Consider the following 11052-nt stretch of genomic DNA (forward strand, 5'->3'; position numbering starts at 1 on the left):
AAAGTATCCCAGAGGGTCCAAAACAGAATTAACCCAGACTTAAAGACACCAAGAAACATCATATTTAAAATGGGAAAAATAAGAATAAAGAAAGGATCCTGAAGGCTGCAAGAGAAAAATAAAGAGTCACCTACAGAGGAAAACCCATAAGATTAGCAGCAGATTTCTCCATACAAACACAACAGGCCAGAAGAGAATGGCAAGATATCTATTGAGTTATCAATGAGAAAGGCTTTCAACCAAGAATACTATATCCTGCTAAACTGTCATTCAGACTAGATGGAGGCATCAAAACCTTCTCAGAGAAGCAACAGGTGAAGGATCAACTATCACCAAGCCTGCCCTGAAAGAAGTTCTGAAAGGTCTCCTATAAACTGTCAGACCACCAGAAATAGGACATATACCAAAACACTCTAAAACTCTACAATAGTGGCGTTAAAATATCTTCAATCTTTGATATCAATAAATGTCAATGGCCTGAATTCACCTACTAAAAGACACAGAGTAGGAAGATGGATCAGAATATAAACCCAACAATATGCTGTCTACAGGAAACACACCTAACTCAACAAGACAAAGACAGACTTAAAGTGAAAGGAAGGAAAACTATCATACAAGCGAATGGCCCACAAAAAAGGGCAGGAACAGCTATTCTCATATCTGACACGATAGACTTTAGAATAGATAAGATTAAAAGAGATAGGAATGGACACTACTTAATGCTCAGAGGATCAGTCAATCAAGAGGACTTAACAGTTATTAACATCTATGCATCCAATGAAAAGCCATCTAAATACATCAAACTTCTACTGAAAGAACTACAGCAATATATTAACAGCAACACAGTCATAGTAGGGGACTTCAACACCCCACTCTCTCAACTTGACAGATCATCCAGGCAGAAAATCAATAAAGACATAAGGGAACTAAATGAAGAGATAGATAAACTAGAACTATTGGATATTTTCAGAGTCATTCATCCCAAGAAACTGGAATACACATTGTACTCAAATCCACATGGGTCATTCTCAAGGATAGACCATATGTTAGGCCACAAAGACAGCATCAGCAAATTCAAGAGCAATGAAATCATCCCAAGCATCTTCTCAGACCTCAGTGGAATTAAACTAACACTTAACAATCAACAAAAGATTAATAACAGTCCCATAATGTGGAAGCTCATCAGTACACTTCTTAACAATTTCTGGGTCAAAGAGAAAATAAAGGAAGAAATCAAAATGTTTTGAGAGTTCAATGAAAATGAAGACACAAGCTATCAAAATATTTGGGACACAGCTAAGGCAGTACTGAGAGGGAAGTTCATAGTTATACAAGCACACATTAGGAAACAAGAAAAAGCACAAATAAACAGCCTGATGGCACATCTTAAAGACCCAGAAGAAGAAGAACAAAGGAACCCTAAAGCAACCAGAAGGACAGAAAATACTAAACTTAGGGCAGTGTTGTTGAGGTGGTCTGGTGTCGGGCTGCACCGCGGAGAAGAGAGCGGACGTCCAGAGCAAAGGGGTACACAGATCTTTATTATAGGATGGGGGGGGGAGGTTTGGTTCAGACCACGTGGAGCCAGCCAGCAATGGCCGACCGCGGGGGGAGAGCAGGGAGCGAGACCTCAGAGAGGGAGAGCCGAGAGCCCAGAGAGAGCGAGGGGAGGGGTGAGGGGGCTTTTTATTGGGCGACAACCAGGGGTGACGTGTAGGGCCAGGATTGGTTGAAAGGGGGCACTCTAGGATTTAGCGAGGCATAGAAAAACCTGGGGGTGGAGACTGCATCAGAATAAGTCCTCAGCAACATCTCCTCCTATCCCTTTATATCTAAATGGACACAGTAAAGAAAAATGGAGCATGCTTAAATGTTTTAGAGGAATGCCATGCTCAGGTGGGAAGATGTAGGACTTTCTGTGGAGGAGGGAAGGCTTAAATGGCTGCCAACCTTGTGAGATTTAAATGTCCTCCTGTGCTCAACCCCTCTTCAGAGAGAGAGACTTACCTGGAGAGACTCATCTCATAGGTTTAAGCGCAGCCTGCTCAACCATCTCTTCACAGTATCTCTACATCTTTTCTATCTTTCTATCTAGTAATTGCATAAGATGTACAAAGTCTATAAAAGACTATCATGGGGCAGAAACCTTTTGGACATAAGCCTAAATGACATAACAAAATAGGAAGGGACACGAAGGGGAGAAGTAAAAGTCAGTGGGGTGTGAAGGGAAGGATTGGTGTGTAAAGGAACATTCCCTGCTTGAGTGGGGAAAAGGGCAAGGGTACATAATGAGGGGGCGGCAGGAGGCATGACCCACCAAACAGAGGGGCTATTTGGCATTGTATAGTCCTCAAGGCAACAGTCTGTAAAGTCTATGAATTACTCAGGATTAGTCTATGAAAAACCAGCAGCGTGAAGGGAAATAAGCTGCTTCAAAATTGTGTAAAATGTATATAGGGTATGTCAGAAAGTCCGATACAAGTCTCAGTCCGAAGTAGATGGCTAGGGGAGGAATTGGCAGGGGATGCAACGCTGCATGAGGGAGGTCAGCCGTTGGAATGTTGCTCTTTTGTAGATAGCTAGCTGGAACTGCCAACACGTAACAAGCAGGTCAGAAGCAGGAACGGTAACCAGGCATGAAGAAAGTTCTGTCCTTGGAATTCGTGTATCAGGTTCTTCAGATCACGTTGAGTGACATCTAGGGTTTCGGGGGGTGTGCCACGGTAGTCGTGCCATCTAGTGAGTGACGTCAGGGTGTGCAGGGGTTCAGATGGTTTTTCCGGGATTCCTGTGAAAGAAACACAAACAATCTGCTTCTCGTGGTTAATTTGAACTGGTAACAAGTTATAGGTTTGTTATAGTTGGTACCTCGATGATTATAATTGGTTTAGAATCTCTTTATGATTTATTAAAAGGTCATCTAATGTGACCTCCTGTAGCAGCCTCTACCGCAGGATCTTGAGACCAATTTTAGCTAAAATATGTATTTTAAACAGACTCAAATTGCTTAGAGAGTTAACGCATATTCGTGACAATGATTTTAACGTTTACAGTGCCAGATTGATGCCAGATCTGTTGTGGATTAATTTCCACAAGATAGTTTACAGGGCACCTTTGGGGGCCCTTCAAAGGTGTCCTGTATATAAAATTTATATAGTTTAGTTTTGGGAATGAATAGTCACGTTGAACATTTAGACTTTTACCTAAATAGTAAGTTACCTTAACAATTAATATTTACCTTGTCTGGTAAAAGTGTAGCTGTAGGGTTACACTTCTGACCGTTAAGTTAGTGTTACCAAACTTGAGACATACCCATAAACATTTAGTTATAACAAACTGGAGGAAAAAGAACTTTTGTTATAAAAACACATTATTTAAAAACAATTTTAAGTCTGTCTTTAGTCACACAGTTTAAGACTAAACACTTACATATATACCAATACTATATATAAAATTCAAAAGAGGGAGAAAGAAAAAAATTTTTTTGGAATGTTTCTGGACGTCTCCAGAAACTTTGGCTGCGTCCAGCATTTTTATATAAGGCCAATAACCTTTTAGAGTACTCCAAGCAGATGGGTCATGCAAAAAAAAGAAAAAAAATTTTGTCATTTAACACACTCATTCACAAAAACAACTGGCCAGTTATAACATAAGACATACAGGGAAAGGGTAGGAGAGAGGTCTCTGTGAGCCAGATTTGCAGGTTCTGCCATGTCGTATTACGGGTCCTGGGATGTATCCTGCATCTGGTCCTCTTGTAGTATTTCTTGTTCTTCAGGAATAACAGCGCCATCCTGCGGGTATTGTCGGACATGGCGGGCAGGAACCCAGACAGGTTTAGAGAAATTTTGAGGGAAAATGCATGCGAAACCCCTTCCCATGGTCAATAATGGGTCAGGCCCTTTCCAAACTTTATCGAGTGGGTCTCTCCATTTCACCTTAATAGATGGGAGGGTAGATGGTGTTTGCCAGTGAAGAATAATAGGGGGTAAGGCTGAGTTATTGTAAATATTAAAGAGATTTAACGTAGTTAAGGCTTTTGCTAGCTGGATATTGGGGGGATATGTTCCTCCTTTATCTTTATTTAGTTGAGCCTTCAGTGTTTGATGGGCCCTTTCGACAATGCCTTGTCCCTGTGGATTGTAGGGAATGCCCGTGGTATGAGTAATATTCCAGAGGGAACAAAAATCTTTAAATTGTTTGCTTGAAAACATAGGTGCATTGTCTGTTTTCAAAAGTAATGGGACCCCCATAACGGCAAAACAAGAGAGCATATGGCTTACAAGCTTTTTAGCACTTTCTCCTGTCTGAGCTGTAGCCCACATAAATTTAGAAAAGGTATCAATTGAGACAAACACATATTTTTGTTTGCCAAAGTTTGGTATGTGGGTGACATCAATTTGCCAAATAGCATTAGCTTTTCAACCTCGGGGGTTAACCCCAAGGGTCTGGATAGCAGGTGTCTTTATGAGATTTGCACAAGAAGAGCATGTAGCAAGGATATGTTTTAACTGTGGTACAGGAACATCAGGGAATCGAGCTTGAAGGCCTTTAAGATTAACATGGGTTAGAGAGTGAAAATTAGCAGGATCAGAGACAGAGACTGGGAAAGTTCCTGTGGAGGCAAGGCGGTCAACTGCGGCATTCCCTTCGGACAGGGAACCAGGAAGAGGGCTGTGGGAACGAAGGTGTTGAATATACAGTGGTTGGGTTCGAGAACAGAGCATAGAGGCGATTTGAATCAAGAGAGGGGAAAGTGGGTTGTCATCAATTTTCACATACGAACGAGCAAGCCATGGAAGTAAGTTAACAGTATACACACTGTCAGAAAAAAGGTTGAAGGATTCTGGTACAGCTTTTAGTGCAAGAAAAACAGCATAAAGTTCTTTGTACTGAGGGGAATTATCAGGAAGCTCAGTAAAGAGAGGTTTAGGAGATTGTTTGTCTGGGTAATATATAAGGGCAGCAGCTCCCCTTTTTCCGCCATCAGTAAAGATTGTAGGAGCAGAGGGAATGGGATCCCGAGAGAAAAGTTTAGGTGCTAGTAGAGGCAGAAGAGGTAAAGAAGCTATCAATTTATTAGAAGGAAAATGGTTATCTATTTGTCCTGGAAACCCCACGAAGCTTATGGCAAAGCGGGAATGATGGCGTATAAGCCACTCTGTATCTGTGAGAGAAAAGGGCAGAATGATTAAATCCGGTTCTTTCCCTAAGACCTGCACAGACCTGTTTCTCCCTTGGCGAACCATGAATGCTAACGCATCTATCTCAGTGAGGAGTCTTGGAGCTCCTCCTACTGGCGTGTGAAGCCATTCGAGAACCCCATGGTCTTGCCACAGTGCCCCTACTACTGTGGGGGTGGAGTTGAAGATTAGAAGGTTTACTGGAGAGGAGGGGGAGAATCGAACAAGGTGCATGTCCTGGACGGCCTGGTTAACCCTTTCCAGTGCCAAGGAGGCCTCGGGAGTTAACTTACGTTTTGAAGAGGGCTGTTTGTTTCCTTTCAACAGGTCAAACAGTGGTTGGAGGCAGCTTGTGGGCAGATAGAGATACTGCCTAAGCCAATTTAAATTTCCTAGAAAACTTTGTAAAGAAGCAAGAGTAAGGTTAGAAGGGAAGATAACATTAGGTTTTAAGGGACGAATTTGCGTTAGAGAAATCTCTGAACCTAGGAAGGATATTGGAGGGATTAGCTGTATCTTCTCAGGGGCTACATTAAGGCCGCTTTTCTTTAATGCAGGAATGAGAAAATCACGTAAGGCATAGAGATCTGTATCTGATTTTCCCCATATTAAAATATCATCTGTATAATGAAAAATATTAAGGCCCTTATGAATATATGGGACAAGGGCAGATTTAACAGCCTCCTGACAAATTGTAGGACTATTGGCCATACCCTGGGGCAGCACCACCCATTCAAATCTGTCAGCGGGGCTGGCATTATTAATAGACGGAACAGAGAAGGCAAAACGTTTACAATCTCGCGGATGCAAGGGGATAGAGAAAAAACAATCTTGTATATCAATAGCTATGATTGGAATTCCCGTGGGAATTGCAGAAGCAAGAGGCAAACCCCTTTGGGGGGAGCCCCAGACCTGCATGGTTTTATTTACTGCACGGAGATCTTGAAGGAGGCGCCATTTTCCCGAGCGCTTTTTAATCACAAAGACAGGAGTATTCCATGGGCTTCGAGAATGACGAATGTGTCCCAAGGACAACTGCTCTCGGACAAGCTCTTTTAAAATTTTTAGCTTATCCCTAGGTAAAGGCCACTGTTCCACCCAGACAGGCTCATTAGAAAGCCAGCTTAAGCGGGGTGTTTGGCTACGAACAGTGGCATTTAGTATTGGGGGTGCTGAATAGACCTGGTATCGCGGGAATGAGTTTTACGCTCTGCAGAGGCGTCTGTGGATATCCTAACATTAAGACATTCCAGAAGATCCCTGCCCAGTAAGTTGGTGCTAATATTAGCTACCAAAGGGCGGAAGTGTCCAGTAGAACCTTCTGGGTCTTCCCACATAAGCGAGTCTCGTGTGCAAAATGCTCTTGTCATCCCTCCTATTCCATGTAAACTGGGTCCAGGGATGAGTTCCCAATCTTGGGGAACCTCTTCTTGCCTTAAAATCGTCTTTGCTGCCCCCGTGTCAATCAAAAATTTAAAAGGAATATTGCCAATCTTTACTGTCATAGAAGGGTGACCTTGTTCTAAAACAGGAGTGGTCCACAAAATCTCAGGCCCCGAATTTGTACCATTCAGGGGCGAACCATCTTTATGAAATTGGGACCAACAATCTCTCTTCCAATGAAACCCCTTACGACATTTTGGACAAACAGTACGTGGTCTCTGGCTCCCTGACTGAAAGCGGGGTTGCTCTGGCTGGAGGCGTGGTTTCCCTGACTGGAGGCGTGGTCGCAACTTATCAGGACATTGGTTACGCCAATGTCCTTGGCGACCGCACTGAAAGCAGGCCCCGTTTTGCTTACGTGGGGCAACTGCATAGACCTGCGTCGTAGCGGGTGTCCCATAATTGCCTGATGTAAGCTCCTGTGTCGCTAGAATCCAATTATCTGGGTGTAGGTGTTTAAGATTAAGGCATACCTGACGGAATTGTGGTGTCATGCCTTCCCAGACAATAGAGCGCAGGAGTAGTGTGCGGACGTCTGGATTATAAACCTTTCTCTCTAAGCTTCTCTTCACCCTTGAGATGAAGCTCGCCAATGACTCATCAGAGCCTTGGTGAAAAGAGTTAATGGGAGCTGATGGATCTACATCAGGTGTGGTCACCCTTTCCCATGCTTGTGTTGCACAGATGCGTACCTGTTCAAAATAACCAGTTGGAAACCTGGCTTCTGCCTGCTGAGCTCCAGATTCATAAGCTCCTGCTCCAAACAAAGCATCAGAATTCCATTCTATCTGTTTGTTACTATTTTCCTGCGATTGCCTAGAGCACTCATCGCGGAAACATGCCTGCCACTGAAGATAGAGAGGGTCTGGGAGTGCAGCACGAGCCAGTTCTTTCCAGTCTTGTGGTGTATTTAAATGCTGGTAAAAGCTTCTCAAAACGGACTTGGTCCATGGAGAGTGCATACCGTCCTCCCTGACTGCTTGCCTGAGCGTTCCAAGTTCTTTCGAGGAATATGGCTGCCACGGCTGAGGGTTTTGTTTAGAAGGGGCCAAGTTTACTGGGAATGTGTGGATTTGGTCCGGTGGCACGGGAGAGGGAGCTACAGAAGTGGAAAGTTCAGTAGAAACTGCTGTAGTGGCTGCAGGGGAGACTAAACGCATATCTACGGGGACGGAGCTCCCGGGGTGGACTGCACATGGTTTAAAATCCTTAAATGCTGAAAAAATATCCTTTAGCTCTCGTATCTCAGCCACTAGATCTCTTAATGGTGATGTATCAGCAGGGGGCGGGGTCAGGGACGAGGAAGCCTCAGGCGGAGCTGAAACCGCGGCAGCAGGGGCCGGGGGCGGGGTCAGGAAAATGGAAGCTGCAGGCGGAGCTGAAACCGGGATGGAAGGGGCGGGTTTCAGGAACGCAGGCGCCTCAGGCGGAGCTGAAACGGAAGCTGAAACCGGGACGGAAGGGGCAGGGTTCAGGAACGCAGGCGGAGCTGAAACCTGAAAGGTGGAAGGGGGTGGGGTCAGAGGAGGAGCGTCCGAACACGTGTGCGTGTCTGTGGGAACGGAATTCTTGGGTTTAGCCGCTGATCGCTTAGGATGTCTAAGTCTTAAGCACATGCGATTTAACTCTCGTACCTCAGCCTCAAGGTCACTTATCCTTATGGCATACCACGTTTTACATATCTTGAAAGTGGCGACCACAGTTAAAAAAATCCAAGGGGTAGCGAAAATTAAACCTTTTATGACAGCGGGAATCTGTCCCAGGTCAAGAGATAATGACTGGGACACCTCCTCATAAAACGAGAAATTTCCCATAGTGGAGGGAAACGCGGGGCCACAGAAGTGGGCGGATGCCACTTACCTGTGTCTGGGCGGTTTCGGAGACCTCAGGCCGGGCGTGGTGTGGGTACGGAACACGATGGGCGCCAGATGTTGTTGAGGTGGTCTGGTGTCGGGCTGCACCGCGGAGAAGAGAGCGGACGTCCAGAGCAAAGGGGTACACAGATCTTTATTATAGGATGGGGGGGGAGGTTTGGTTCAGACCACGTGGAGCCAGCCAGCAATGGCCGACCGCGGGGGGAGAGCAGGGAGCGAGACCTCAGAGAGGGAGAGCCGAGAGCCCAGAGAGAGCGAGGGGAGGGGTGAGGGGGCTTTTTATTGGGCGACAACCAGGGGTGACGTGTAGGGCCAGGATTGGTTGAAAGGGGGCACTCTAGGATTTAGCGAGGCATAGAAAAACCTGGGGGTGGAGACTGCATCAGAATAAGTCCTCAGCAACAGGGCAGAAAACAATAACATTGAGAATAAGAAAACCATGCAAAAGATCAACGAAAGTAAATGTTGGTTCTTCGAAAGAGTGAACAAAATTGCAAACCTTTAGCCAGACTCACAAAACAAAAAAGGGAGAAGATCGCAAAAAAATCGGGTTCTAAATGAAAGAGGAGATATCATAACAGACACCATGCGAGGCTTCTATGAACAGCTATATGCCACCAAGCTAGAGAACCTGGAAGAAATGGACCATTTCCTAGATACCTACCAACTTCCAAAACTAAGTAAAGAGGAAGTCGATAACATGAACAGGCTCATCATAGTTAGTGAAATTGAAACAGTTATCAAAAATCTCCCCCAAAATAAAAGTCCTGGGCCCAACAGTTTTAAAAATGTATTCTACAAAACCTTGAAAGAAGAACTAATACCTCTACTTTTAAAAGTCTGCCAGAAGACTGAAGACACTGGGATACTCCCTGCCAGCTTTTGTGAAGCCAACACCACTCTGATACCAAAAGCAGACAGGGACACCACCAAAAAAAGAAAACTACAGTCCAATATCTCTGATGAACACAAATGCTAAAATATTGAACAAAATTCTAGCCAACTGGATACAGCAGTATATTAAAAAGATTGTTCATCATGACCAAGTGGGGTTTATCCCAGGTATGCAAGGTTGGTTTAATATACGTAAATCAATCAATGTGATCCACCACATCAACAAAAGAAAGACCAAAAACCACATGGTTATATCAATAGATGCAGAGAAAGCCTTTGACAAAATACAACATCCCGTTATGATCAAAAAACTACAAAAAAAATGGGAACAGATGGAAAATTCATGAAGATTGTGGAGTCTCTATATAGCAAAACAATAGCCAACATCATGCTCAATGGTGAAAAACTGGAAACATTTCCCCTCAGATCAGGTACTAGACAGTGCTGCCCACTATCACCATTACTATTCAACATAGTGTTGGAAGTTCTTGCCATAGCAATCAGGCAGGAGCAATGAATTAAAGGCATACAGATTGGAAGAGAAGAAGTCAAACTCTCCCTATTTGCAGGTGACATAATAAATACATAAAAAAACCTAAGGAATCCAGCAAGAAGCTTTTGGAAATCATCAGGCAATACAGTAAGTTGTCAGGCTACAAAATTAACATTCATAAGTCAGTGGCATTCCTCTATGCAAACACTAAGAAGAAATGCAGAAATCAATTGCTTTTACTATAGCAACAAAAACAATAAAAATCTTGGAGTAAACCTAACCAAAGAAGTGAAAGACTTGTATACTGAAAATTAGGAGTCACTACTCAAGGAAATGGAAAAGACACAAAGAAGTGGAAAGATCTTCCATGTTCATGGGTTGGAAGAATTAACATCATCAAAATGAATATACTACACAGAGCCATCTACAAATTTAATGCTATCCCCATCAAGATCCTAAGCACATTTTTTAGGAGAATAGAACAAATGCTACAAATGTTTATCTGGAGCCAGAAAAGACCTAGAATTGCCAACACAATCTTGAGAAAAAAGAACAGAACTGGAGCATCACACTCCCAGATCTCAAACTGTATTATAGGGCCATTATCATCAAAACTGCTTGGTAATGGAAAATGTATAGACACACTGACCAGTGGAATAGAATTGAAAGCCCAGATGTGAGTCCCCACACCTATGGACATCTAATCTTTGACAAAGGGGCTCAGACTATTAAATGGGGAAAGTAGAGTCTCTTCAACAAATGGTGTTGGAAATAATCAGTAGAAACATGCAGAAGAATGAAACTGAACCACTGTATTTCACCAAACATAAAAGTAAATTCCAAGTGGATCAAGGACTTGGATGTTATACCATCAGATACTTAGAAGCCATCAGATACTTAGAGGAAAATATTGGCAGAACTCTTTCTGCATATATTTTAAAGACATCTTCAATGAAACGAATCCAATTACAAAGAAGACTAAGGCAAGTATAAACTTATGGGACTACATCAAATTAAAGAGCTTCTTCACAGCAAAAGAAGCCACTACCCAAAGCAAGAGACCCCTGACATAATGGGAGAAGATCTTTACATGCCATACATCAGACAAGAGTTTAATCACCAACATATATAAAGAGTTGCCAAACTCAACAATAAGACAACAAAT

This window comes from Erinaceus europaeus, chromosome 11, assembly GCF_950295315.1.
Source record: "Erinaceus europaeus chromosome 11, mEriEur2.1, whole genome shotgun sequence".
Taxonomy (NCBI): Eukaryota; Metazoa; Chordata; class Mammalia; order Eulipotyphla; family Erinaceidae; genus Erinaceus; species Erinaceus europaeus.